The sequence below is a fragment of the Thalassophryne amazonica genome, chromosome 8 (genome assembly GCF_902500255.1).
Source record: "Thalassophryne amazonica chromosome 8, fThaAma1.1, whole genome shotgun sequence".
In the NCBI taxonomy this organism is placed as follows: domain Eukaryota; kingdom Metazoa; phylum Chordata; class Actinopteri; order Batrachoidiformes; family Batrachoididae; genus Thalassophryne; species Thalassophryne amazonica.
This window is the reverse complement of record NC_047110.1, coordinates 32,888,505-32,916,217: the sequence shown is the minus strand read 5'-3', so window position 1 is coordinate 32,916,217 and position 27,713 is coordinate 32,888,505. Positions and strand designations below refer to the sequence as shown.

Below are 27,713 nucleotides of genomic sequence, written 5' to 3'. Positions count from 1 at the left end.
GTCCGGGAGGCCCTGGCACGAAGCCCGGACCCCGGAACTGGGCCGAAGAACAAACTATACGTCCCACCAGAAGCTAGGGCTGCAGTCCTGGACTTCTGTCACGGCCCCAAGCTCTCCTGTCATCCAGGGGCGAAGAACCGTGGCAGTTGTCCGGCAGCGCTTCTGGTGGGCGTCCCTAGAGGCCAACGTCCGGGATTATACCCAGGCCTGCACCACCTGCGCCAGGGCAAGGCTGACCATCGCCGGCATCAGGTTTACTCCAGCCGCTGCCCGTGCCTCATCGCCCCTGGTCCCACATCGGCCTGGATTTTGTCACGGGCCTCCCGCCGTCCCAGGTAACACCACCATCCTCACGATAGTGGACCGATTCTCCAAGGCGGCCCACTTCGTGGCCCTCCCGAAGCTCCCAACCCGGAGACAGAGGACCTCCTGGTCCACCACGTCGTCCGTGCATGGGATTCCAACAGACATCGTCTCCGATCGCGGTCCCCAGTTCTCCTCGCAAGTCTGGAGGAGCTTCTGCCGGGAACTGGGGGCCACGGTGAGTCTCTCTCCGGGTACCACCCTCAGACCAACGGGCAAGCAGAACGGGTAACCAGGAGTGGAGCAGGCCTTGCGTGCATGACTGCCGCACACCCGGCGGCCTGGAGTACCCATTTGGCCTGGATCGTATGCCCATAACAGCCAGGTGTCTTCAGCCACCGGCCTCTCCCCTTTTGAGGTATGTCTGGGGTATCAGCCCCCGTTGTTTCCGGTGGTTGAGGGAGAGGTCGGTGTGCCCTCGGTCCAGGCCCACCTGCGGAAGTGCCGTCGGTGTGGCGTGCCGCCCGTTCTTGCTTTGCTAAAGGCCCGGACGAGGGCAAAAGCCCATGCAGACCGTCGGCGGACCCCGGCCCCTGCGTATCGGCCTGGGCAGGAGGTGTGGTTATCCACAAAGGACATCCCCCTCCAAGTGCACTCCCCCAAGTTACCGGACCGTTACATCGGCCCATTCAAGATCCTGAAGGTCATCAGTCCAGCCGCAGTGAGGCCGGCAGCCGAAGCCTCACTGCGGCTCCATCCTGTGTTTCATGTGTCCCGGATTAAACCTCATCACTCCTCACCCCTCTGTACTCCGGGTCCGGCGCTGCCTCCTGCCCGGATCATCGATGGCGAGCCGGCTTGGACTGTACGCCGGCTTTTGGATGTCCGTAGGATGGGCCGGGGCTTCCATATTTGGTGGACTGGGAGGGGTACGGCCCCGAAGAACGCTCCTGGGTGAAGAGGGGCTTCATCCTGGACCCGGCCCTCCTGGCCGATTTCTACGCCGCCACCCGGACAAGCCTGGTCGGGCACCAGGGCGCCCGTTGAGGGGGGGGTCCTGTGTGTGGGCCGCCAGAAGAGGAGGTACTGCTGGCCCACCACCAGAGGCGCCCTGCCTGGAGTGCGGGCTCCAGGCACCAGAGGGCCAGCCTCCTCACAGGAGCAGCTAGGGTGACAGCTGTCATGCATCACCTGCAACAGCTGTTACCAATCAGCAGGGGTACATCAGCAGGACGACGTCCTCCTCTTTGCCGAGATATCGTTCTACCTGGAAGGTAATATTCTCAGCTGACTGCTTGACAGTAACCTTTTGTGACTTTTGTGAGTGATAACAGACCTTTTTTCCAACGAGAGGTGGAGGTAGCTTTCCTGCCGTGTGGATTACTGGGTGCAAACGCGCCCACCTTTAATTGTGTTTTTGTTCCTCGCCACCAGACCAGGTCCGACACGCGGAGCAGTGGCCACCTGGGAGTTCGGGACTTGGCGGCTCCAGTATTCCCGGGGTCTGGTGGCGGAGGAAATCGTGTGGTTCCGGTTCTGCTTTGGACAGGTGTCTCCTATCTTCGAGCCTGCCCACACGCTCCTTTGTGGATTGATTCTGATCTATTGTTGTAATCTGTTGTATTTGTTGTGCACATTCACAACAGTAAAGTGTTGTTATTTGACCTACTCCATTGTCCGTTCCTTTGCGCCCCCTGTTGTGGGTCCGTGTACCGACACTTTCCCAACACTTTGGCCAAGATATTCTGTTGGGAAAGTGTAGTGACACGGACCCACAACAGGGGGCGTAAATGAACGGACAATGGATGAGCCAAAAAGATCACAATTTAATGTTGTGAATGTGCACAACGAAATACAGAAAATCACAGGTTTTGACTTCAGTCAATACAAAGGTGACGTGTGGGCAGGCTCGAGGATAGAAGACGTCTGTCCAGAGAAGAGCCGGGCCCCACATGATTTCCACTGCCAACAGATCTGAAGCACACCGGAGCCGCCAAGTCCTGAGTCCCCAGGTGGCCACCGTCTCCAGCTGTCAGACCTGGTACTGCTGGCAGGAGGCAGAAACAGTTAATGGTGGGTGTGTGTGCACACACCCAGTAGAACAATCAGCAGCAGTCTCTCTGTTAATGGGTGGGAAAAATACCTCCACCTCCGAAACAGGAACAATATACGTGCAGAGCCTGAATGAACTACTTATCAGGTTTGGTGTGAGGAGTGAAGAGCGTCGACTCCTCCACAATCCACAAACCCAGCTCCCAGCTGCGAGTAGTCAAACAGGTATGCCTGCAAAAATATTCAGGAGAACAAAATGTGCGTTCAGCACCAAAAACGGCTGAGAGTTTTACCTGAGGTAAGAAGATATCTCGGCAGTGAGGTGGAGTTGCTACCCGGCTTTTATGGAGATGGTGGTGATGAGTGACAGCCGGTGTAGATGATGAGTGACAGCTGTCACTCCCGGTTGCTCCTACGAGGCGGTTGCGCCCCCTCGTGCCTGAAGCCCGCACTTCAGGCAGGGCGCCCTCTGGTGGTGGGCCAGCAGTACCTCCTCTTCAGTGGCCCACACAACAGGACCCCCCCTCAACGGGCACCTCCTGGCGCCCGACCCGGCCCACATAACACGGTAGTGTGACTCCAGTTAGCCACATCCCAATGGTTTAGCACAGACAAGACCATCCTCAAAAACTGTGACTGTGCACAATGGAGACAAATGAAGGAAACTCCAACAAATTCTAGTCAAGTCTGTACGAGTTACGAGCTTCAGCTACTGTGACTGGACAGAGGACAATATTACATTTATTTATTACATCCATCAAGGATGTAATAAAATCATTGGTGTTTATTTATTTATTTATTTGTCTGTCTATTAGCAGGATTACGTTAAAACTACTGCATGGATTTTGACGAACTTTTCACCAAAGAAATATATTAGGGCATGTTAGGGCATGTTCTGGATCAAGCTTTCTCGTTATAGGCTTTGAAGGATTACATGAAAACTACTTCACGGATTCTCACCAAATTTGCACCGCAGATAGGTATTAGGGCATGGGAAACTCCCCTGAATTTTGGAGGTGATCCGGATTTGGATTGGCAAACCAACACACACCAACACACGACACACCTCACATTAACGTGTTGGTTTACATAATGTATGAGTCAAACCAATCAGTGTTAGCCGAGGCGCATTTTACCCAGAATCCTTTGTGATCTGTCTGTGTTTGTTACAAAACTTCAGAATTAGTGCATTATTCAACATTAAAAGATATATGTTATATTTTAACTTTGTACAAATGACAGAATTAACAGTTATTCTATCAGTATTCATTTTATTTATACACCAAACCATAACTCAGCATTGCTTTATTTTCCAAGACCTCCTCCGCCTCACGGCATCGTTGTGATTGAGCAGAGAGGTGAGCTTCATAGCTCTCCTCAGCTTGCGTCTGTGCTGGAAGCCATGTAGTAAACGGGAGCTTCCAGCAGGGGGCAGGATGCTCAAAGACAGAAGTGCTGACTCATTGTTTGGGTCTATTGTCCCTTTTAATGCTTCCAAAAGTCATCATGGTGTTAAAACTCAAAATCAGCTTGTTAGTAGTTGCAAGTGTACAAGAGACAATACTGGAATTTATCGGTTATCTGTAACGTCCGATACATTTTTGGGTGGTTTATCTTTATCAAAGGTAACTTTTAAGTTATCTGATTATCTGTTATCAAAGTTAATTTTTTTGGTTATCTGTGCCCACCACTGCTCTCATGTTAGTTGATTTTGAACATAACATACAATTCGCTCAACACATTGTCTCTGTACAGTCACAGAGTCATGGCAGGCATCAAAGGCCTTTCTGAAAGTTGTTTCCATGAGTCAGAAATTGCACATGTGAAACAACTTGTGAGGGGTTAAAGACACACTCTACCTTTTACATGATTAGAGAGGAATCGTGCTTATAAAAGCGGTGCCAGTTCAGCAGCCTCCAGCTAAGCGACTGGCCCAGCTACAACCTGGCGTGCAGGTAGGAGCAGCAAGAGGATGAGGAGGCTTAGGAGCTTTTTTTTTTTTTTTGAGGACCACAATGGAAATAAGTGTAATTCTTTGTTTTGTGTTATCCTTTGCAGTTTTCTTTATTGTATTGTTTATTTTATGTACATGTATGTTATTGATTAATAAATCAAATCAAAAGATGCACACCCTCAAAGCACTGCTGGACATCACCACTCACAGGGAGAAGTGGATCTTCCAGCTTGTCAAGGAGTGTTTGAGAGGATCCCGGAGCCAGGCCAGCGGCAGATCATATACTGGAGGAGAGGAGAGTGGATCTAGTGGGGACATTAATGAGGAGAGACAGCTGCCTTTCCTGCAGTGTCAATCTGCTAGATATCGCAAGACTGCGCATCATACAGAAGTGGCCAGTCCTGTGCGTTTTGAAGAGCGCTTTGAGAGGATCCCAGAGCCAGGCCAGCAGAGGATCTGTCACTCTGCTGGACATCATTCTACAAGTTGGTGAGTGTGCTGCCACAAATAACATCTATATTTTTCTAGCCTTTTTTCTTCTCCTCCATGGAGCCATACTAGGCTTTTTTAAATTAATAATCATTATTCATTATTATTTTATTATTTATTTTGTTTTCTTTGCCTTCCATGGTTACAGTCTAGGGTATTTCCACAGCCTCTTTTCACATAATAGCAGCCTACAACCGTCCTGAGTACTTTGTCTTCAAACATACCATCATTTCTGTGTGATTCCAAGTAAAAATTGTTGCTAAATCTCATGTTTTGTCACAAATGTGTGTCTCTAGCTACTCTCCAACAGTTGCAGTCCAGTGAGAAACAACCTTTAATAAAGTACAACAGCTGGGTAACTTGGGGCGGATGGCACAGTGTGTGGTGTGCAGCCACACAGTAAGGACAACAACACCACACACGAACAGATTTCACACACGAACGGTCAGACAGGAAATCTTGCAAAATCTCTCGAGATTAAACATGACCTCAGAGTAAACAAATGGAGATACTTTGTGGACTATTTACTACAGAGGAAAAAATGATATAAAAAGAAAAAGAAAAGGTGTTCTTTAAAAGGAGTGGAGACAGCGCGACCACCGGACTTCTTGTGTGCCATAACAGCTGTTTGATTTTAGATTTCACTCCGTGCGTCCGTCACCTCGCTTTCTGAATGGCTACACATCACATTCAGCAGGCTGCGTGCTTGTTTGTGGTCAGAAGACATCACACACACTGCGATATCGGGCCAAGACAATCCAACATGTTGAATATCCCCGATTTGTGATCTGAGCGCTCCTGACGTCCTTCCGAGCAGATCAGAGTGCTCTTACACACCACACACGGCAGGAATATCTGATAAGATTATCTTTAGTGTCATCACAATTGTTGGGGCATCCTTAAGATTGTCGGAAGGGGAAGATCAGGTACAATATCGGCCTAATTATCTTGCCGTATGAACCAGGCTTTAGTGGTTAGCACTGTTGCCCCACAGCAAGAAGGTTATGGGATCAGATGGCACATGTGGCCTTTCTGTGTGGAGTTTGCATGTTCTCCCCGTGTTTGCGGGTTCCCTCTGGGTGCCCTGGCTTCGTCCCACATCCAAAGACATGCAGGTTAGGTGAACTGGAAACTTCAAATTGTCTGTAGGTGTGTGTGGGGGTGTAAATGTGTTTGTTTGTTCTATATATGGCACTGTGACACACCAGTGTCCTGTCCACAGTGTACCCCGCCTTAGGCCTTATGACTGCTGGGATCGGCTCCAGCGCCCCGTGACCCATAATTGGAAAAACGGTTGAAGGTGAGTGAGCTGAGTAACTTCAGATTCAGTGTTGCCACAGTCACTATGAAAAAGTAATCCAATTACTGATTACTCCTTGAAAAAGTAACTTAATTACTTTACTGATTACTCAGTTGTAAAAGTAACTAAGTTAGATTACTAGTTACCTTTTTAGTTACTTTCTCCAGCTGTCGACAACAACCCTCTGCCACCTCAACAAGACAATGCTACTTGTTTGCCAAAACTCACTTTATAGTCACCCCTTCTTGACTTCAATGAAAATAAATACTTGTTTTATGAAAAGTAAAATAAAGACCTCTTTCTTTACTTCATATTTAACTGTTGGCAGCACTGCCCCAGTAAAACTTGCAATTTCTAACCTACATTGTTTATAAATGTAACTACTAAATTCTTTCTGACATTTTTCTAACATTTAAATTCTCTCTAAGCATTTTACTTGTCAAAATTCTAATTATTATAAGTAGTATTAGTAGTTGTAGTAAAAACTGGACTTCAAAACTAGACCTTTAATCTAGGGGTGTTGGGGGGGCACATCCTTGCCCCACACCCCCATTCCCTCTGGATTCGCCCCTGCTTTGGTGTTTGAGCACAAAGAATGGATAACATTTATTTCTGCAGAAAACATAACCAGATTTACAGGTAAGAAAGTTTTTACTGCGTTTTCACATCATGTGGTCCTCAGAGAGAGAGTTTAGGTGCATTTGAGTGGAAAAATAGTCAAATCAAATCAAATCAATTTTATTTATATAGCGCCAATCACAACAAACAGTTTGCCCCAAGGTGTCGCGGAGGATCAGCTGTTTTTAACGAGCAGATACGGAGTGGCTCAGCTCAGAATTCTAAATAAGGAAGAAAAAAGCATAAAAATGTCTTTGTAAAGCTCAGTGCAGGTGTGCTGTTGTCCACCACACTTTAAGAGGGTGAGGACAAGCTGTTGCAGAAAACCGCGGATTAAAAGCTCACAGCCCACTTAAAGTGGGCAGTTCAGTCGAACCCCGACCATCCTGCCCTGGAACAAAGTTAATGCTGCTTTCGACCCACAATGCAAAAATAGTAGTAACGCACAATGACTTGGAGAAGTAACTTTAATCTGATTACTGATTTGGAAATATTAACGTATTAGATTACTCGTTACTAAAAAAAGTGGTTAGATTAGAGTAACGCGTTACCTGCATCACTGGATTCAGACTATCTGTACCTAGTGCCTTAAAGTAACTAACTGAGTTAAAGTAACAGTAACTGCTTAATGCTCAAGCAACTGTCAGTAACTCGGTACCTGTGGAACTTAAAAGACTCCATTGATCCTGAACAAAGTTGAGATCAAGTCTTCACTCTTTGAGCTTTGATCTTGAATCCTCTGTGCTCCTGAGAGCTTAGCTAGATATGAGATGTCAGTATGATATGGCATCCTCACTGTATATCTAAAGACTAAGCTTGGTCATCTGGTACACACCGCCATGAACGTGATGGAGAGGGAAAAATATAAGCTCATTCACTGGATATCTGAGCAGTTCTGTTCTCAAGCAAGCCCTAAGGATAATGACGAGTCAATCACATATCCTCCACACAGAATATCAGCTCTTGCCCTCTGGCAAACGATAGTCTCCACTGAAAACGTAACCATTTGGAAAAACTCATTTATTCCTACATCTATCAACTTTGAAACAGTGCTGCTTGAGGGCTGTAGGTATTGTGCAATAGTTTCATGGTGTTTTACTTGGGGGGGGGGGGGGGGGGTGCAATATGTATAATGTGTTTTACCACTGGGTGTGTGCATTGTGCAATTAATTTACTGTTGTGATTTGCACAGGTGGTGTTTTGTTCATATGTTGTTTTACTGAAGCATTTAGGCTCACTGCATTTGAGTCCAAGGCAAATTTCCCTTTGGGGACAATAAAGTACATCGTATCATGTGATGTGGTATCGTATCGTATCATATCGTATCGTACCGTATTGTATCATAACATGGGGTCAAAGCAATCAGGATTTAAGGTCATAATAAAGGTTTAAAGATCAGGATCTGTATGTTTTTGTCATAATCTGTCTGTTTGCATATTTGTTTTCCTGGAATAGCCTTTGAGCCTGATTTCTTTGAGGTGATTACAGGATAAAAGTTAAACAAACAGACAGACAGAGGGCAACATAAACACACCCTTGCTGGACAAAGATGAGAGACAAGGATCGCAAATCCAAATCAAAGATTGGTAACAAGATCAAGGTCACACTCATTCACTCATCTTCAACCGCTTATTCCAATTTAGGGTCGTGGGGGACAGGAGCCTATCCCTGCAGTCATAGAGCGTGAGGCGGCGTACACCCTGGACAGGATGCCAGTCTGTCACAGGGCAGGATCAAGGTAATCAATAAAATCAATGACTGATAATGATCACAGATCAGGAATCATAGATAAGTGATCATGATCAAAGATGGTTAATCAGGGTCAAAGGCCATCAATCCAAATCTATGAATGGTAGGATTAATCCTCTCAAATAGAAGGAAAATGACCCTGTAGCCACATTAGCTACAAGCAACAGCAAGTGACAGAGGCAAAGCTGTCAGTGGGTGTGTTTGATCCACTTTTATTTCTTTGCATTGATCTGTTTTTGTCTGTTGGTTGCCTTCCCATTTGTTTATTTTCTTGTTGGACTTTTCCTGCTTGGGTCTTTCTATCTCTCTTGGTGGTGGGCGTGTCCCTCTCTGTCTCCCTGGTCACGCCCTCCTTCTGGTGCTTTCCACATGACCTGCTCGCAATTTGCAGCTCATCGCTTGGGTGTATATATACTGCTCATTCCACTTTGTTTCTTTGCCAGATTGATGCGCCCTGTGCCTTTTTTCCAGCTCTCGGTTTTGTATTCCATAGTCCTGCCTGCTTCATCATGTTCACGACCTCCTACCTGTTTGTTCTGACCTCGCTTTAGCCTGATGATTATATTACTGCTGCTGTGTTTTTTGGACTTCCTTTCCATGTACCGACCTTTGCTTACCACGCCACTAAAGCTTTTCAACCAGAGCTGTGTTTGTGAGCCTTGCATTTGTGTCCTAACCAACCCGCCTGTCAAAAGCGATGACTTGCCATTCATTTTCAGTCAAAATGGGCATTTTGCAGCAGTAAGAGACAATGGTTGCTGTGCCACCGCTAGGCAAGACCAACACAGGCCACAAGTCTATTTTATGCAAATGCTCTACAATGTGACATGGCGGCTGCCAATCAGAGTGAATATGTGGCATGACATCAACTCATTGTTCGCTCAAACAAAGTAATCCAACATGGCGCAATATGCTCTGAAACATCTCTGTTTCTATATAAATCTATTATGTTTCTCATATATTTTGTAAACAGCAGTGAGAAATACCAGAGAACACCTTTGATGAAATTTACAAGACATGTTATGGAGATGTTACTGTGCACACTCCGGTGTCGCCGACCGAACAGTCCCCCTAAAAATCGGTCCGCCCTGCCTTCACTGCACATGCGTCATTAGCCGCGGTTCACTGATTATCACCCCGTTTCTGCTTAAAACTGCACTCCAGTCATCATCTAGCTCAGCGATAGATATCTGAAGATTTTGTACAACAATCATTTCCACATAATTCATCATTCATTTCATCATAATAGCTGGAGGAAGCGATCAGAGCACTGCGGCTGCACGAGCTGCTAGCTGATGCGTTAACTGTGCATTGGTCTTTTCAAAGCGTCACAGAGTATCGCCTCGTTCTGCTTAAAAACGGATTAATTTGTGCTTAATACTAACTTTTGAATGATTTAAGAGGTTTTACCTTTATCATCTGATGGTTAATAATCCCATTAGTCCATTTGATGACTTTGGGTGAAGAGACTGTCTTAGACGAGCAGCTTCCAGGTGTATTTTTTTTTTTTTTTTTAAATAATGGTTGTAAATGGGTATGTGTGGGGGGGGGATTTTTTTTGGGGGGGGGGGTGTAAAAAAACTCTGTTAATACAGAAGAACTGTGGGGAGAAAGACAATTTCTATAGATTAGGTCTATCTGGCCAAGTGAGAGGAGCTGGAGGAGCTGTAGTTGGATATCTGTATCTGATCACTACATCTTTTCAATCAAACTCCTTTTCATGTTTCCTCTGACGTTTTGATCTGTTGAGCTTTTGTGTGTTTGTGTCCACTCTGATCTCTGGCAGGCTGTCAGATGTGCAGAAACATATAGTTATAAGTTTTTTCCTCTACCTTTTATCACAGCTGGGCAGTCTCGACTGAGCAGGCAGAAGGACCGGGTGCGGATGATGATGAATGTGGCTGTTTGAGAATGCAAGTCAGTTCAACTGCACTCTTCATTGTGTCTGTTTCAATGCATGCAGTCAGCGCATTGACACAGAGAAGAAAGATGTGAGATTGCAAATTAGCTGAGGTCTGCACACTACTATCTCACAGTGTAATTAAACACCTCTGTTAATTACACTTCAAAACCTGACTGATATGGTTTCTCCGCGCACTGCACTTTGAGTAAAACCTTTGTGTTCCTACTTACAGTCACTGTGTATGTTCTCTTCTATTACCGTTATATATGCTGAGATCAACAGCCTGACTCATTCAAAACTAATGCTGCCTTCCTTTTCACCTCTGAAGTCATAAATCGTGACTAGGAATGACATCACACCTGAGTTAAATGTGTTCCGCTTTCCAGACACCACCACAAGTTGCCTTAAAGTTTTGGAGTATAGTGCTCCAAAAATATGCAGTCGGGCAAAGTGACCTCATGGAAGAGGACAAATGATGCAGACGTTACATTAATGTTTTAATTTACTGCTCGGTTGTAGTGCAGTGTAGGCAGCCATTGTTGTTGTTAGCAACATCTACCGGGTTCACTGTTATTACTTGCAGCAGTTTATAAACAACTGTATTAAACACATAAAAATGTGCAGCAATTCACATAAAAACACATGTTCACAGGCAGCAGTAGGATAGTACTGTGTGCACGATTTATTAAAGTGGAAACAAAAAGACAGAAGTCCTTAAAAAGACTGCAAACTGGCTTTATTCTATTGACTTTCCTTAGTAATGGAGTGTTCATTATCTTTAGGACGGGGACATTGCTCACGGCTGTCCTGGTAAAAGCAGCCACTCGTCTGACTCCGTGATTACAGACGCAGCTTCCTCAGTGAGGCTGGCCGGTGTCCTGCATGTAACACCTTAGCTTACCATGACGCAACACCATGGTGGAAACCACAAACATGGCCAATTCCAAGCTCTCGAGAGAGGAAAACGAGCTTTGTTAATAAGAATTTTCTCCTGGCCACACGGAAAGAAAGGATCAAATCTGTAGTTAGATGCATAATATCTTGAAGAACATTCTCATGCTATGCTGGGTTTCATTGGGCTGTTTGTACGAGACGCACTATAAAAAAACTCATACTTTCCTTCTCAAAATATTATCTTTGGAAAATCTTTCAACCTAATAAGCAACACTTTTTAGGGTTTAGGCTTTGCCTTTCTCTTTCCTTGTGTGTCTTATCATTTTCCACCCCTGAGATACATAACACGTAACGCGTACATAAAAAGTTGGCTCACATTAACTTTTGTCGTGTCGGCTAGCGAGCACTGCTCTCCAAATTCGCCAGTGCGTCCTTTATCAAGCTGGCTGCTTTAGCTGCTGTTCACTGTCGTACTATCCATGAGAAAATCATCCGGAATATCCATATTGGGACCAAAACACACTTCTTGCCTTTTCATCTTTCCCTCTGCAGACAGTTCTTGGGCTGCGCACGCTATGACGTCATTTGTTTATGCACAACGGGCAGGTATAGCCAGGTAGCGTTGACGTAATCTACGATACTGGCCTAGCAACGCCCCGGTAAAGTGATAATAATAAGAAATATAAGAGTAAAAAAGAAAAAAACCTGAAGCACTTTAGAAAAATTAATATATAAATAAATACAATTTCATAATAATAACACAACCAAAAATTACATTAATTACATTATCATTCTTCATACTTGATTTATATATTTCTGTAATATTTTAGTTTTAAACATGTTTTTAAATAATGAAAATGAGGTACACCTTTTTAATTCATTGTCACAGCTATTCCATAACTTAACACCTCTCTCTCACCTAAATAAACTGTAAAACCATTCTTCAGGTTGTATTTACATTCTATACCCTATCCGTCAGATCGTGGGTCAACCACAACAACACTAGTCATGTGATTACATCCTTGCAAAATACACATTTTACACCATTTTGATGTATTCACCTAAAAGTCCACAAAAAGCAGTGATTTCACACTATAAAAAAATTACCTTGTCTCACATTCATTTTAGGGGCGTGACCCGAGATGATATCACCAAAATTCATAATAGTCACAGTTTTAGAAGGCAAAATCTAGCTTCCAGCATTAAATTTAGGGGCAATACAGCTTAAAAATTGTTAAAAAAAAAAATAAAATGAACGACAAAGATATACAAAATTAATTACAAGTGCCTCTCTCAATTATTATTATTATTAAACAGTTTTCTATTCTTTGGAATAAATTGTTCAATGTCACCATAAATAAAAAAAAAACTATTTAACCTTCTCCATATGAATAAAAATTTCAAAAATTCCACTCTAAAACATGCTGTTTCATTGTTATGTCCACTTGCTACCGCGCTCTAAAATAAGAGCTCTTACAAGTTTTTTTATGTTGACCTCAAGTTGAGTTGTAAGTGAGTTTATTTTCCCCACTATATATATATATATATATATATATATATATATATATATATATGATATAATTTTTTTTTTTTTTTTTTTTTTTTTTTTTTTCTCCACTCAGATTGCAATAGCCAATCACAGATGAGCCTTTCTGTCCATCATTTACCTGTATTTTGGCATGCTTGGCGCCAGAAAGTTATGTTGGATCCAAAGGGATCCAAAAAGGCTAGGACCAAAAGTTATATTGGATCGGTTCCCACTGACCATTAGCATTAGAGCTTACTGCCAACAGCTAGCCAATCAGAGCGCGGCATACAATTATTCATGAGATGACATCACTAATGACATAGCGGAGGTCAGGAACTAGCTGACAGATGCTGGTTGAAAAAATGGCAACAAACATGTCAACAACAGCAGAAAATCGTCTGCCAGCGAGGTTTGCTGAGTTCACAGAGGAGGACGTGGAATATTGAACTCCAAGGATGCCAAAAACACTAAGATGGTAGACAAGCACACTACTGATGTTTTAGAAGCATTCATATGCTGTTCACAACAAAATAATATGCCTCGTCCAATATAACTTTTCTTCATCCAATATTTCTCTATGTTAGACTCCTTACCATCCATTATTTGTAATAGATAGATAGATAGATAGATAGATAGATGATAGATAGATAGATAGATAGATAGATAGATAGATAGATAGTAGATAGATAGATAGATAGATAGATAGATAGATAGATAGATAGATAGATAGTAGATAGATAGATAGATAGATAGATAGATAGATAGATAGATAGATAGATAGATAGATAGATAGAGAGATAGATAGATAGATAGATAGATAGATAGATAGATAGATAGATAGATAGATAGATAGATAGATAGATAGTAGATAGATAGATAGATAGATAGTAGATAGATACGAGGTCTGTCCATAAAGTATCGTACCTTTTTATTTTTTTTTAAACGTTTTCACATCAGACAAGCTTGGTGCACGGTGCGCTGAGTGTCCTTAAAGGGGTCCTTAAAGCTGTACTACCAGACCTTATTCTCTGTGAAGCCCGTAAAATTTTCACCGAAAGCCAGATAAATTTTTCGAATAGTTTCCAGGTGCCAGTCTCTAACAGCTTCTGAAAAAATTCTGATGGAAAAAAAACCCAAATCATTCCACCATTTCCAGACAATGAAAATCTGATGACGGGGCGGGACCACTCCTTCCACAAGGCGTGCTCACAGGCGAATGACATCACCGATAGGCATGGAAAAACTCACGCATGCGCACAAGGGTTCAAGCTTGTCTGACATGAAAACATATGAATCAAATCCATATAGTTTTAAAAAAAAATAAAAAGGTACGATACTTTATGGACAGACCTCATAGATAGATATACACCTGAGGTCTGACCAGGTAACAATATGGCACAACTAGATATAGCACAAACTAGCAATACAAACATTCCTACACATAAAATACAGCATAAAACATGGAATATGTACATGGTAAAGACGTCATCCCCTTCTACGTGAAGTCTGACCAGCACAACTATATATCGCACAAAGTAACTATATCAAAATCTTACAACTAATATGAGAACCTGGGTTGGGCAGACCTCCCCCAGTGTCATCACCCTTAGCACAGGCTCCCCTCAGGGCTGCGTTCTGAGTGTTCTTCTGTTCGCCCTGATAACACATGATTGCATCCCCAGGGCTACCACCAACCACACTGTGAAGTTTGTGGATGACACAACAGTAGTGGGCCTCATCAGGGACAACACTGTCCTGGCCTATTCACCTTATTCAGGAGTCAGGGTGGGCACTCCATTTTGTCAAGCAACTTCCAGTTTACTACTGCATCTGATGATTAGCTACGTGGGAACACAGTACGCTCGTGGGTGCCACAACAACTGGAAGAAGAGGAAACTATCACTTTCAGAACAATGTTTTGAACATGGAAAGTAGAGATCTGAGTGCTGTGGATGAGCATTTAACTTTTCCCTCCTCCATTGAAAAACGAGGAGCTCCGGTGCTCGCTAAAGGCGCTGAATTTGAAAAATCCACCCAAACGTCGCTATGTCTGTTCTTTTTATTTTATGGAGAAAAAACCCACACCACTGTATCTTTACCCAGAGAAATTATTGGACTATAACGCTCCATTGAAGAAGCCACGGCGGATGCTAGTGAAATAAAGGGGTAAGCTGTGTTTGTAGCATTAGCTGCTAACTTATTTACTCATTTTCTGGCATTTGATAATAAAATAACACCATATGTATATTAATGTTACGTAATCTTGGCATTTTGGTGGTTCTACTTGTCGGGTAGTATTTTAACTTGATTGTGCTTTTATACGAGCTCCGCACCATTGCGCGGCACGGAGCTTGTAGTTCCTCATAACCAAACCGTCCACGCCAAGTGAGAACACAAAATAGTTAAAAATAATCGAATGCCACTTTTTCATGTTGTCTTCCCACTCTGTATAACCTGTGGGTGAGCCAGGGTCAATCCCTTTGAGCTTTTCAAAAAGGTTTTTGTTTCTACTCATGTAATATCTTCCATTGTTCTATACTGAAAACACCGCTCACCAGAAGTCCTAAGACAAAACGGAAATGCCTCTGTTGTAAAAGTGGGCGGGGCTGAAAAAGGTGAATAGAAAGGAGGTGGAGCAGCTAGTGAGCTGGTGCAGAGACAACAACTTGATCCTCAACATAGACAAAACCAACAAGATCATTGTCGACTTCAGGAAGAATCAACCCAGACACTGCACTTCTCATTAAAAACGCAGCTGTGAAGGTGGTCAGCACCATCAGGCTCCTTGGTGTGCACATTACAAATGATCGCACCTGGTCTGTGAACACCATGTCACTGATCAAGAGGGCACAGCAGCGTCTGTACTTCCTGGGGGGGATGAGGAGGGCCCACTTGGCCCGCCCATCCTTACTACATTGTACAGAAGCACCTTCTGACCAGCTATTTTTGCGTGGACTAGAAGAATGTGAGGAGAGTGGTGAGGACAGCAGAGAAGATCACCAGGACTTCTCTTCCCTCCATTCAGGACATCACACCTAAGTGCTGCATGTCTTGAGCCAGGAACATCACCAGTGACTCCTTGCACTCCCATCACGGACTGTTCAGTCTGCTAACCTCTGGAAAGAGCTTCTGCATCAGAACCACCAGGCTCTCTGTAAGAGCGTTTTCCTCCAGGTCATCAGACTGCTGAACTCTAGATAAAAATATGCTGCTTATGCTAGATATCACGTTTCTACCTTTTTAATTATTTAAATTACTAAATGAATGTATTGATTCCAAGCCAGAAAAGCATTTCACCAACCTCAGTGTAAACCAGGTTGAGTTTGAGTAATCCTGCTTGACATGCAGCAGAAACAAACAGGCGAGTGGAAACATGGAGAAGGTAATAAACTATCGGACATAAAAGAAAAGCTCCCAAAAAGAAGTCACACCAAATGCTGAGAAAAGACGTTGCTGTAAAAATAGTGTTTACTGAATGAGAGAGTGTTAAGATTAGCTCAGGGGCAGCAGCAGAGCAGAGTGAATGAGGTGCCAGTTAAAGCCTTGTGAAATGTGTAGCTGGCTGCAGGCCTCTTATCATCCTGCCGTCCAACTCACACTGCTGCCACGGTTACCTAATGCTTGGAAATATCCCCACCTGGGTTCTGCCACGTTGATGGAGCTCTCCCTTATTCATTTACAACCGATCACGAATATAGGCAGGCTGCTGAGCACACAAAAAGACCAATACACGTGTCCACACTCGCACAAAAATGCAGTACAAACTTGCCAGATCAGACGTGGTCCACAGTTTTCTGTCCTATTGAGTTTGCGGAACATAATGAGGTTTTCACACAGGTGCTCCAGTTAGCATGAAGGGGGGGGAAAAGATGACATGGTGATGCGTTCTGGGGTGTCACAGGCACAGAAGGAGATAGTAAAGGAGAAGACAGTCTGGGATAATGTATGAGATGTCTGCAGTGCTCCTTGGTGGGGAAAAACAGTGCAGTGGTGCATTTAAAAAGAAGATTATCATGTCAAGCTGTGAATATTCATTTTCATCAGGTGTTGGTCCACGGTGGTGGTTGTGGTGAACATTCAGTCTGGCTAATCAACACTAGAATCTGCAATGTGTCTGACAACTTGGCCTAAAACAAGAACCAATCCCTAATGCTTGCGTGTGTCCTGTATGAGCCATAATTTCATGAGGTGAGGTCAGGTGTGGAAGCATTCACTGATGCTGCACGCAGCCACCCAGGCAGACAAATGAAAGCCATTCATCTGTCCCATTGGTCTTTTCCACTTTCTGTGGTCAGCAACGCTAAAGCACGTGTGTACTGGATCATGCACAGAGAAACACACCACAGTCTGCAGTGTTATAGCTGACATTCCCTCACAATGTAAGCAGTACACCTGTTGCTGTTGTCATTTTGGCTGCTTCCATTTGTTCTGGGTTGCCACAGCGGATTCAACCAGAACCGTATTGGTATTTGGCACAAGTTTTACACTGACACAACTCCAGTTTTACCTGGAGAAACACACAGCCCCTGGTGCTCCAAAAAGATCTCCCATCTAAGTACTAACTAGGCCCCACACTGCTTAGCTTCTGAGCTCTGACAGGATCAGGCTTACACAGAGCAGACTGGCTGCATCAGTTTCCCAAAGTAACTGACAAATTTCCAGCCAATATCGAAGCTCCCCTTTCTAGCAAAAATACTGGAAAAAGTGGTTGCAAAACAACTAACGTCTTTCCTTGAGATGCACAACATCTATGACACTTTTCAGTCAGGCTTTTGGAAACACCACTCCACCGAGGCTGCACTACTGAGAGTGTCTAGTGATATCATGATGGCCGCTGACGCAGGAAGATGCACGGTCCTAGTCCTGCTAGACCTGTCCGCAGCCTTCGACACTGTCGACCACAGCATTATGGTCAACCGGCTGCGCGATCCTTAAAAACCTTAAAATTAGCACATTACTTTAAAACTAAAACATATATCTGATATTTTCACTTAATAAAACTCAGACATGACAGTAATTTTAAATAACTTGTCCAAAATTTGTTTGGTTAAAATTTGAACCATAAGTTAAAAACGTATGCCTCTGGATGACTTAGGTGATATCGGCAGCCTTTTGGTATGGTGTTAAAGGAAATGTTTTTTTTCTTTTGGGGCTGTTTCTCTTTTGTCTGCACATGATTGAGATGCTTTTTATACAAGCGGCTCTCTTCTATTTGTAAAGGTTATGGCTGTGTGTCTGTTACAAAACTTTTACAGGTGAGTGCTAAACTAATTTTAAAAATGCTTGTCGCTGTTCAGCTTTGTTTATTTTGTTTATCGGTTTAAAAGTTATCGGACAAAGATTAATCAGAAGATAATTGGTCCGATAATGGTTTTTAAAGTTATCTAAAAAGATAATCCGATAAGGAAAACATTATCTTCATAATTATCTGTTATCGGATTATCGGAAGTGTGCCCACCACTGGCCTTAAGTCACTGGTTAGTATCATATCAATCAATCAATCAATTTTTTTCTATATCGCGCCCAAATCACAACAAACAGTTGCCCCAAGGCGCTTTATATTGTCAGGCAAGGCCATACAATAATTCTGTAAAACCCCAACGGTCAAAACGACCCCCTGTGAGCAAGACCTTGGCTACAGTGGGAAGGAAAAACTCCCTTTTAACAGGAAGACACCTCAGCATAACCAGGCTCAGGGAGGGGCAGTCTTCTGCTGGGACTGGTTGTGGCTGAGGGAGAGAACCAGGAAAAAGACATGCTGTGGAGGGGAGCAGAGATCGATCACTAATGATTAAATGCAGAGTGGTGCAATACAGAGCAAAAAGAGAAAAGAAACAGTGCATCATGGGAACCCCCCAGCAGTACGTCTATAGCAGCATAACTAAGGGATGGTTCAGGGTCACCTGATCCAGCCCTAACTATAAGCTTTAGCAAAAAGGAAAGTTTTAAGCCTAATCTTAAAAGTAGAGAGGGTGTCTGTCTCCCTGATCTGCATTGGGAGCTGGTTCCACAGGAGAGGAGCCTGAAAGCTGAAGGCTCTGCCTCCCATTCTACTCTTACAAACCCTAGGAACTACAAGTAAGCCTGCCGTCTGAGAGCGAAGCGCTCTATGGGGTGATATGGTACTACGAGGTCCCTAAGATAAGATGGGACCTGATTATTCAAAACCTTATAAGTAAGAAGAAGAATTTTAAATTTCTGTTCTAGAATTAACAGGAAGCCAATGAAGAGAGGCCAATATGGGTGAGATATGCTCTCTCCTTCTAGTCCCGTCAGTACTCTAGCTGCAGCATTTTGAATTAACTGAAGGCTGTTTAGGGAACTTTTAGGACAACCTGATAATAATGAATTACAATAGTCCAGCCTAGAGGAAATAAATGCATGAATTAGTTTTTCAGCATCACTCTGAGACAAGACCTTTCTGATTTTAGAGATATTGCGTAAATGCAAAAAGCAAGTCCTACATATTTGTTTAATATGGCTTTGAATGACATATCCTGATCAAAAATGACTCCAAGATTTCTCACAGTATTACTAGAGGTCAGGGTAATGCCATCCAGAGTAAGGATCTGGTTAGACACCATGTTTCTAAGATTTGTGGGGCCAAGTACAATAACTTCAGTTTTATCTGAGTTTAAAAGCAGGAAATTAGAGGTCATCCATGTCTTTATGTCTGTAAGACAATCCTGCAGTTTAGCTAATTGGTGTGTGTCCTCTGGCTTCATGGATAGATAAAGCTGGGTATCATCTGCGTAACAATGAAAATTTAAGCAATACCGTCTAATAATACTGCCTAAGGGAAGCATGTATAAAGTGAATAAAATTGGTCCTAGCACAGAACCTTGTGGAACTCCATAATTAACTTTAGTCTGTGAAGAAGATTCCCCATTTACATGAACAAATTGTAATCTATTAGGCAAATATGATTCAAACCACCGCAGCGCAGTGCCTTTAATACCTATGGCATGCTCTAATCTCTGTAATAAAATTTTATGGTCAACAGTATCAAAAGCAGCACTGAGGTCTAACAGAACAAGCACAGAGATGAGTCCACTGTCCGAGGCCATAAGAAGATCATTTGTAACCTTCACTAATGCTGTTTCTGTACTATGATGAATTCTAAAACCTGACTGAAACTCTTCAAATAGACCATTCCTCTGCAGATGATCAGTTAGCTGTTTTACAACTACCCTTTCAAGAATTTTTGAGAGAAAAGGAAGGTTGGAGATTGGCCTATAATTAGCTAAGATAGCTGGGTCAAGTGATGGCTTTTTAAGTAATGGTTTAATTACTGCCACCTTAAAAGCCTGTGGTACATAGCCAACTAACAAAGATAGATTGATCATATTTAAGATCGAAGCATTAAATAATGGTAGGGCTTCCTTGAGCAGCCTGGTAGGAATGGGGTCTAATAAACATGTTGATGGTTTGGATGAAGTAACTAATGAAAATAACTCAGACAGAACAATCGGAGAGAAAGAGTCTAACCAAATACCGGCATCACTGAAAGCAGCCAAAGATAACGATACGTCTTTGGGATGGTTATGAGTAATTTTTTCTCTAATAGTTAAAATTTTGTTAGCAAAGAAAGTCATGAAGTCATTACTAGTTAAAGTTAATGGAATACTCAGCTCAATAGAGCTCTGACTCTTTGTCAGCCTGGCTACAGTGCTGAAAAGAAACCTGGGGTTGTTCTTATTTTCTTCAATTAGTGATGAGTAGAAAGATGTCCTAGCTTTACGGAGGGCTTTTTTATCGAGCAACAGACTCTTTTTCCAGGCTAAGTGAAGATCTTCTAAATTAGTGAGACGCCATTTCCTCTCCAACTTACGGGTTATCTGCTTTAAGCTACGAGTTTGTGAGTTATACCACGGAGTCAGGCACTTCTGATTTAAAGCTCTCTTTTTTAGAGGAGCTACAGCATCCAAAGTTGTCTTCAATGAGGATGTAAAACTATTGACGAGATACTCTATCTCACTTACAGAGTTTAGGTAGCTACTCTGCACTGTGTTGGTATATGGTATTAGAGAACATAAAGAAGGAATCATATCCTTAAACCTAGTTACAGCGCTTTCTGAAAGACTTCTAGTGTAATGAAACTTATTCCCCACTGCTGGGTAGTCCATCAGAGTAAATGTAAATGTTATTAAGAAATGATCAGACAGAAGGGAGTTTTCAGGGAATACTGTTAAGTCTTCTATTTCCATACCATAAGTCAGAACAAGATCTAAGATATGATTAAAGTGGTGGGTGGACTCATTTACTTTTGAGCAAAGCCAATAGAGTCTAATAATAGATTAAATGCAGTGTTGAGGCTGTCATTCTCAGCATCTGTGTGGATGTTAAAATCGCCCACTATAATTATCTTATCTGAGCTAAGCACTAAGTCAGACAAAAGGTCTGAAAATTCACAGAGAAACTCACAGTAACGACCAGGTGGACGATAGATAATAACAAATAAAACTGGTTTTTGGGACTTCCAATTTGGATGGACAAGACTAAGAGTCAAGCTTTCAAATGAATTAAAGCTCTGTCTGGGTTTTTGATTAATTAATAAGCTGGAATGGAAGATTGCTGCTAATCCTCCGCCCCGGCCCATGCTACGAGCATTCTGACAGTTAGTGTGACTCGGGGGTGTTGACTCATTTAAACTAACATATTCATCCTGCTGTAACCAGGTTTCTGTAAGGCAGAATAAATCAATATGTTGATCAATTATTATATCATTTACCAACAGGGACTTAGAAGAGAGATACCTAATGTTTAATAGACCACATTTAACTGTTTTAGTCTGTGGTGCAGTTGAAGGTGCTATATTATTTTTTCTTTTTGAATTTTTATGCTTAAATAGATTTTTGCTGGTTATTGGTAGTCTGGGAGCAGGCACCGTCTCTACGGGGATGGGGTAATGAGGGGATGGCAGGGGGAGAGAAGCTGCAGAGAGGTGTGTAAGACTACAACTCTGCTTCCTGGTCCCAACCCTGGATAGTCACGGTTTGGAGGATTTAAGAAAATTGGCCAGATTTCTAGAAATGAGAGCTGCTCCATCCAAAGTGGGATGGATGCCATCTCTCCTAACAAGACCAGGTTTTCCCCAGAAGCTTTGCCAATTATCTATGAAGCACACCTCATTTTTTGGACACCACTCAGACAGCCAGCAATTCAAGGAGAACATGCGGCTAAACATGTCACTCCCGGTCTGATTGGGGAGGGGCCCAGAGAAAACTACAGAGTCCGACATTGTTTTTGCAAAGTTACACACCGATTTAATGTTAATTTTAGTGACCTCCGATTGGCGTAACCGGGTGTCATTACTGCCGACGTGAATTACAATCTTACCAAATTTACGCTTAGCCTTAGCCAGCAGTTTCAAATTTCCTTCAATGTCGCCTGCTCTGGCCCCCGGAAGACAATTGACTATGGTTGCTGGTGTCGCTAACTTCACATTTCGCAAAACAGAGTTGCCAATAACCAGTGTTTGATCCTCGGCGGGTGTGTCGTCGAGTGGGGAAAAACGGTTAGAGATGTGAACGGGTTGGCGGTGTACACGGGGCTTCTGTTTAGGGCTAAGCTTCCTCCTCACAGTCACCCAGTCAGCCTGCTTTCCCGGCTGCTCGGGATCTGCCAGGGGGTAACTAACGGCGGCTAAGCTACCTTGGTCCGCACCGACTACAGGGGCCTGGCTACACAATACAAACACAATTTCACAAAGAAAAATCACAAACAACCCCTCCAGACGACGTGCAGAGCTCAACACCCCCCAGAAGACCTTTACCACCAGTTCCAGGAGTAATAACCAAAGCCGGAATCCCACAGAGGTCCCCAGGTATACATGGAGCAACAGCGCCCCCCAGAGGACCATACCATCAACCCCAGGAGGCACCCTCCCCACAACCCAGGAACCCCAGACCCGGCCACACTTGGCTAGTCGGCCCCACAAATCAATTCCCCCCCAGAGGACCGTCCCATCAACCCTGGAGGTGGAACCTGGAAGGAAACATAAAAAATACAAAAATCCAACCCCCGGCGGACTCCATTAAACCACCCCAGGGGCAAATAAAACAACCGGAAACCCTGTTACCCTCCCCAGCACCCCGAAAGACCCCAGATTATTCCCAGAGCCTATCATCAGTACAATTCCGGCGAACGGCACAAAACTACCAAGCCGGGGAAGGAAACAGGAAAAACTAACCCAGTCCCATCCCCTAAGCGCAGCGGAAAACCGGAAATACGTCCGGTGCCCCTAAACCGACCATACCGCCAGCCTATCGGGAGGGGTGGAATTACCGAAATGGCGAACGGCACAGATCGGCCCACCACTCCAACTGAGGTACGTTCCCGCTGCACTACACCCCGGTAACGCCAATGACGAACGGTCAAAGGCCCACCGGGGCTGGAGTGGAACCGGGTACCAACCAAACCCAAAAAAACGCCCCTGACAACCCCCCCCCCAGGTGCAGAGGTTTTCTGAGAAACGCTCAGCATAACCAACCTGCACCATCCTACAACCCAAAAGACAAACGGTCTTAGAGTACGTGAGGTTGGGGTTAGGGAAACAGGGAAATAAAAAACAACAAAACAAAACGACCCAATCCACAAACAAAAATTACCTAAGGTCAAATAATGAAGACATACGATTACCTGAGTCCAGCCGAGCTCTGAACTGCCAGTCATTCACCCAACCAGAACAGCTTCTAATTCCCTAAACACTGTATAACCCCTACATGAAAACAAAAACAGAACCAAATAACTAAATAACCAAAGGTCTGCCTTTTTTTTTCTTTTTTTTTTTTTATATATTATGCCTGTCCAAAAACAACTGGAGATACGTCATCGTTATCTTTCTTGACGCTTATGTGACCGGGGCAATATGGCTGTTTCAGCTCGTCCGAGCTGCATGGGCTTCAACGTCTCCCGCATAAAGCTCCGGATGACCAATAATTGGTTCGGAAGCCGACTCTCTGGGTGACGGAGTTATCTGCACCGGTATCGATGGTGCTGCAGCTGGAGCAGCAGGAAGCGGAACGGCTTGCGCTGCAAGCTCCATAACTCCGGCATCTGTTTGTTTAATTTGATTTGCGAGATGCTGTAATTGCTCCCATATCTTCTCCAAGTGTTCTTGAACTCTTTCCGCAAATGGAACCGCTTCTGCCGCTGGGTCCATTTTGTAATGGCCGGGAACTACTGTTATGTGCTGACGCGGGTCAGAGAACCGAACCAGCATCTGACAATGGCCCAGCGCTAAATAACCAGAAAGCGGTTCCAAGAAACAAATTTATTCCCCCTCATGTGCAATAATTCGTGTATAACATAAATATTCAGCTGTCTTGGCAAGGTGAAGGAAAAAACAGTTTGCATACCACCTGGAGAGCAAAGAAAAGAAAACAGCACCCAAATGTCCAGCCAACCCCCCCAACACACAACACTTATGTCTCTTTTGTCCTTTATTTCACAATTATGAGAGAGTTTTTGGAGTGAGCTGCAGCACCACAGCAGGGGAGTGGAGTTTCTTTTTCTTTTTTTTACGTGCGCGCGCGAGGGAATCATCCATGGAGATTATTTTACTTATTAACTACACAGATGTATAATAAAGCAAATGGTGACTGGTTCATAAACACAATTATGACAGAGTTTTTTTGGGAAAGAGCGAGGAGCAGCCCCACAGTAAGCAGCGGAGTTTCGTTCTTTCTTTTTTTTATTATGTGCGCGCGCGAGCGAATCGTCTGTGTGGAGAATATTTTATTAATTAACTACACAGATGTATAATAAAACAAATGGTGACTGGTTTCTAAACACAATTATGACAGAGTTTTTTGGGGGAGGAGCAAGCTGCAGCAAGCAGCTGAGTTTTTTTTTTTTTATTGTTTACATGTGTGCACGTGAACGGGACAGTTGGTCCTCAGACCGGGTCCCGCAGAGGTGGAAGGACCGCTGAAAGCGGCCGTCATCCAGACTCAGCTCCTGCAGCAAATAATGATACTCTCTGTATTGGGAGCTTTTCACAACAACTCCCTCCGTGTGATCAAGGTCCGTCATGATGACTTGACGCCGAGCGAATGGAAGCTCCTCCTATTTGATGACGCACCGGGGCAAATTTTCACAGCGAAAGTCCACCCAAGCAGAGTGACACACCGGGCAAAGGAGGCGCGTCCGTCACCACGCGACCCCCATGAATTTGTAGCGTCTGATCGCGCCCGGTGTGAACGCGGCATAACCCGCGATAAACGAAATCCGCGAAGTAGCGCTATTTTTTACACTTATTATAGATGTTTTAAGGCTGTAAAACCCCTCACTACACACTTTTCTCAAACAGGTATTAACATTTTCTCACTTTTCTCTCTTGTGTAAACACTCTCTTTTTTCTTCTGTGCGAGAAGATTATAAACAGACACACGCAGAACACAATGCGCGGCTCTCCCTTCACTCACTGCCTCCGGGGACCCACAAAGAATCCAAGTCCTCTCTCGGTGGCCACGAAGCTCTGCGGCTACGGTCAACATTCGGATCAAAACAGCGAGTGTAGCCTCTGGACCTGTTGCCAGATTTGGCGCAATTTCGCACAGCAGACAGGAGGGCGGCGGTGTGATTGGCAGTGCGAGCAATCGCAGTGATTTTTTTTTTTATATTTTATTAGTCAAGAGAGGTGGCGGATCACGGATCCAGTATAAATAGCTGGCAGAGCCAACGTCAGAGGTTCCGGAGCGCGCGTCTGAGGCTCCAGCTTGCTCCCCCTCAAATTAAGCCCTGCCCTTTTCTGTTGTTTATAAATTTATAAAATATCAAATGACAAGGATCTGTTTTAGCCGTTATATAAAACAAATCATGTTTCTTCATTCTTTCAATGGTACGAATATTTAATTTGCTTCGCCTCATTGAATGGAACATTCCAGCTTTCACCTCATGAAATATTTGTACCATTGAACTCATAAACATTCACTATTTGTATATTATTACAGAATTACTTATGGAAATCTGGTGGGTTGCTGCTTATCCCAAGATATCAGCAGATGACAGTGTACAGATGACAGAGACTCTTTGGATGGGACACCAGTCTATCATAGCTTACTCTCCCAGCCAAGACTGATACCCATTTCCATCTGGGTGGACCGGGACAATGCAAATAAAGTGTGTTGTCCAAGGAAACAGGCGTGTAACCTGTAGACCACTCCTAATCCAACTATTCCCCAGATCCATCTTCTTCGTGATACACAATGACTACAACATAAAAAAGACAGACATGCTTATCAACAACATGCTCTTAGGGTCCTGGTAGACAATAAGATACGCTAAGAGAAGTGTTGCTTGTGCATCATGGTTGACTAATTAGCTGCACATTTTGGATATTGTGTTTTATTTCCACCAGTCCAATACCATATACCGTCAGCTTGTTATTTACAGAACCCACAGCATGGGAATAAATACAACAGCAAGGAGTCTAATTCCCACAAATCTTCATCAGCTCCAGATATTCAGTTTACTACATGCAACATTTTCACAGAGACTGTTGCACTGCTTATGTGAAACAGATCTGATGTATTCAGATGGAATTCAATAGCAACCCACCTTTCACCCAAGGGAACTTAAAACTGCATTCATATTATCTCGTTCCCAGGGACCCAACGTGACCCTGCCTGTGAATGCAGCACTACAACAGAAATTGTTTGGGTTTTCTGGGGTGATTCATTTCAACAGTGTATAAACACTTAATTTGATCTGTTTCTCATGTAACATATTCTGGTGATTCATGCATTTATATATATATCTCTTTTATCCTGTTAACATGCACTCAGGGGAGTCACTACAGCTTATTTAATAGTCCACCAGAGGGCAGTGCAAAGTGTTCTCTTGACCCTAATGTCATGCACTGACATTTTATGACAAGAGACATTTTATATGAGGTAATAGCCAGACATGTTGATGTTGTCCAATTGCTTCATTGTGTTTTTACTGGGGGAGTGTGTGTGTGTTGGGGGGGGGGTCCCTATAATCCTGCAACATACTGTACTTTGCAGCTCTAATTTCACATGGTGTGATCTGGTTCCTTGCTTCACTCTGCACACGAACCCTCAAAAGATTTTACACAGAAAACAGACAGGAGGTCCTTTGGATGTGTTCCATCACCTCTTAAACACAACACATAAACAGTGGATGAACAGAATTATGAAGCTGCAGTGTTGATACATACGAGCAAGGCATAATTTGTATTTACAACAGTTGTGTAAAAGTGAAATACACTCTGAATCTCGGTCATTCATTCATTTTCTGTACCAGCTTACTTCAATCAAGAGACATGGAGGAGTATGTGTATGTGTGTAGGGGGGGCTATCCCAACAGAAATAGGGTAAGAGGCATTCTTCTGTCATAATTACAGTGGTAAAACACAATATCCTGTTCAATTTTTCCTAGGCAGATTTTAAAATATTCCTTAAACAAATATCAGTGAACTTTGCCAAATTTTTGTACAGCATGTCCCCAAGTTATTTTCATGCACTGCTTGTTGTTTTTAATAATTCAGAATTGAAATCATGCACAATATTCATGTGTTGTTATATATCCTGGAGTTTTTAAAAAAGTATTAAAGTGTCATTTTTAATAATTACATGCTAAACTAGAAGCATTCAGAGAGTGCAAACCTCCGCCAAGGCCATGGGGTCACTGACGCCATAACATCTACACGCCGTGGAATCATTGAACCTAAAAAAGTCTAATAATGATGTTTGCTCAGTAGTAAAAAAAGTTTCATCTGCTGTGACTGGATAGCATGTATCCTTAGCGCTTGGCATCACAGTTTATTGCAACTTGCACCTTTCCCAGAAGCTACTGTCATCTGAGCACTGATATTGATATTGCATGTGCTTATAAACAAAAACAAATAAGAGACAAAATTCAATTTATTATTCAACTAAACTGCAAATATATGAAT

General features: G+C 43.4%; 1 long non-coding RNA gene across 1 annotated transcript in view; it reads left to right on the top strand.

Annotated features, from left to right (window-relative positions):
• The window catches only part of LOC117515062, a 30,030-nt gene extending 23,936 nt beyond the window's left edge, over positions 1–6,094 (top strand). Inside the window, exon 4 of the long non-coding RNA XR_004562023.1 lies at positions 5,948–6,094. This is a non-coding gene — a long non-coding RNA (uncharacterized LOC117515062). The remainder of the gene's footprint in view (positions 1–5,947) is intronic.
• The last annotated feature ends 21,619 nt before the right edge of the window (positions 6,095–27,713 follow it).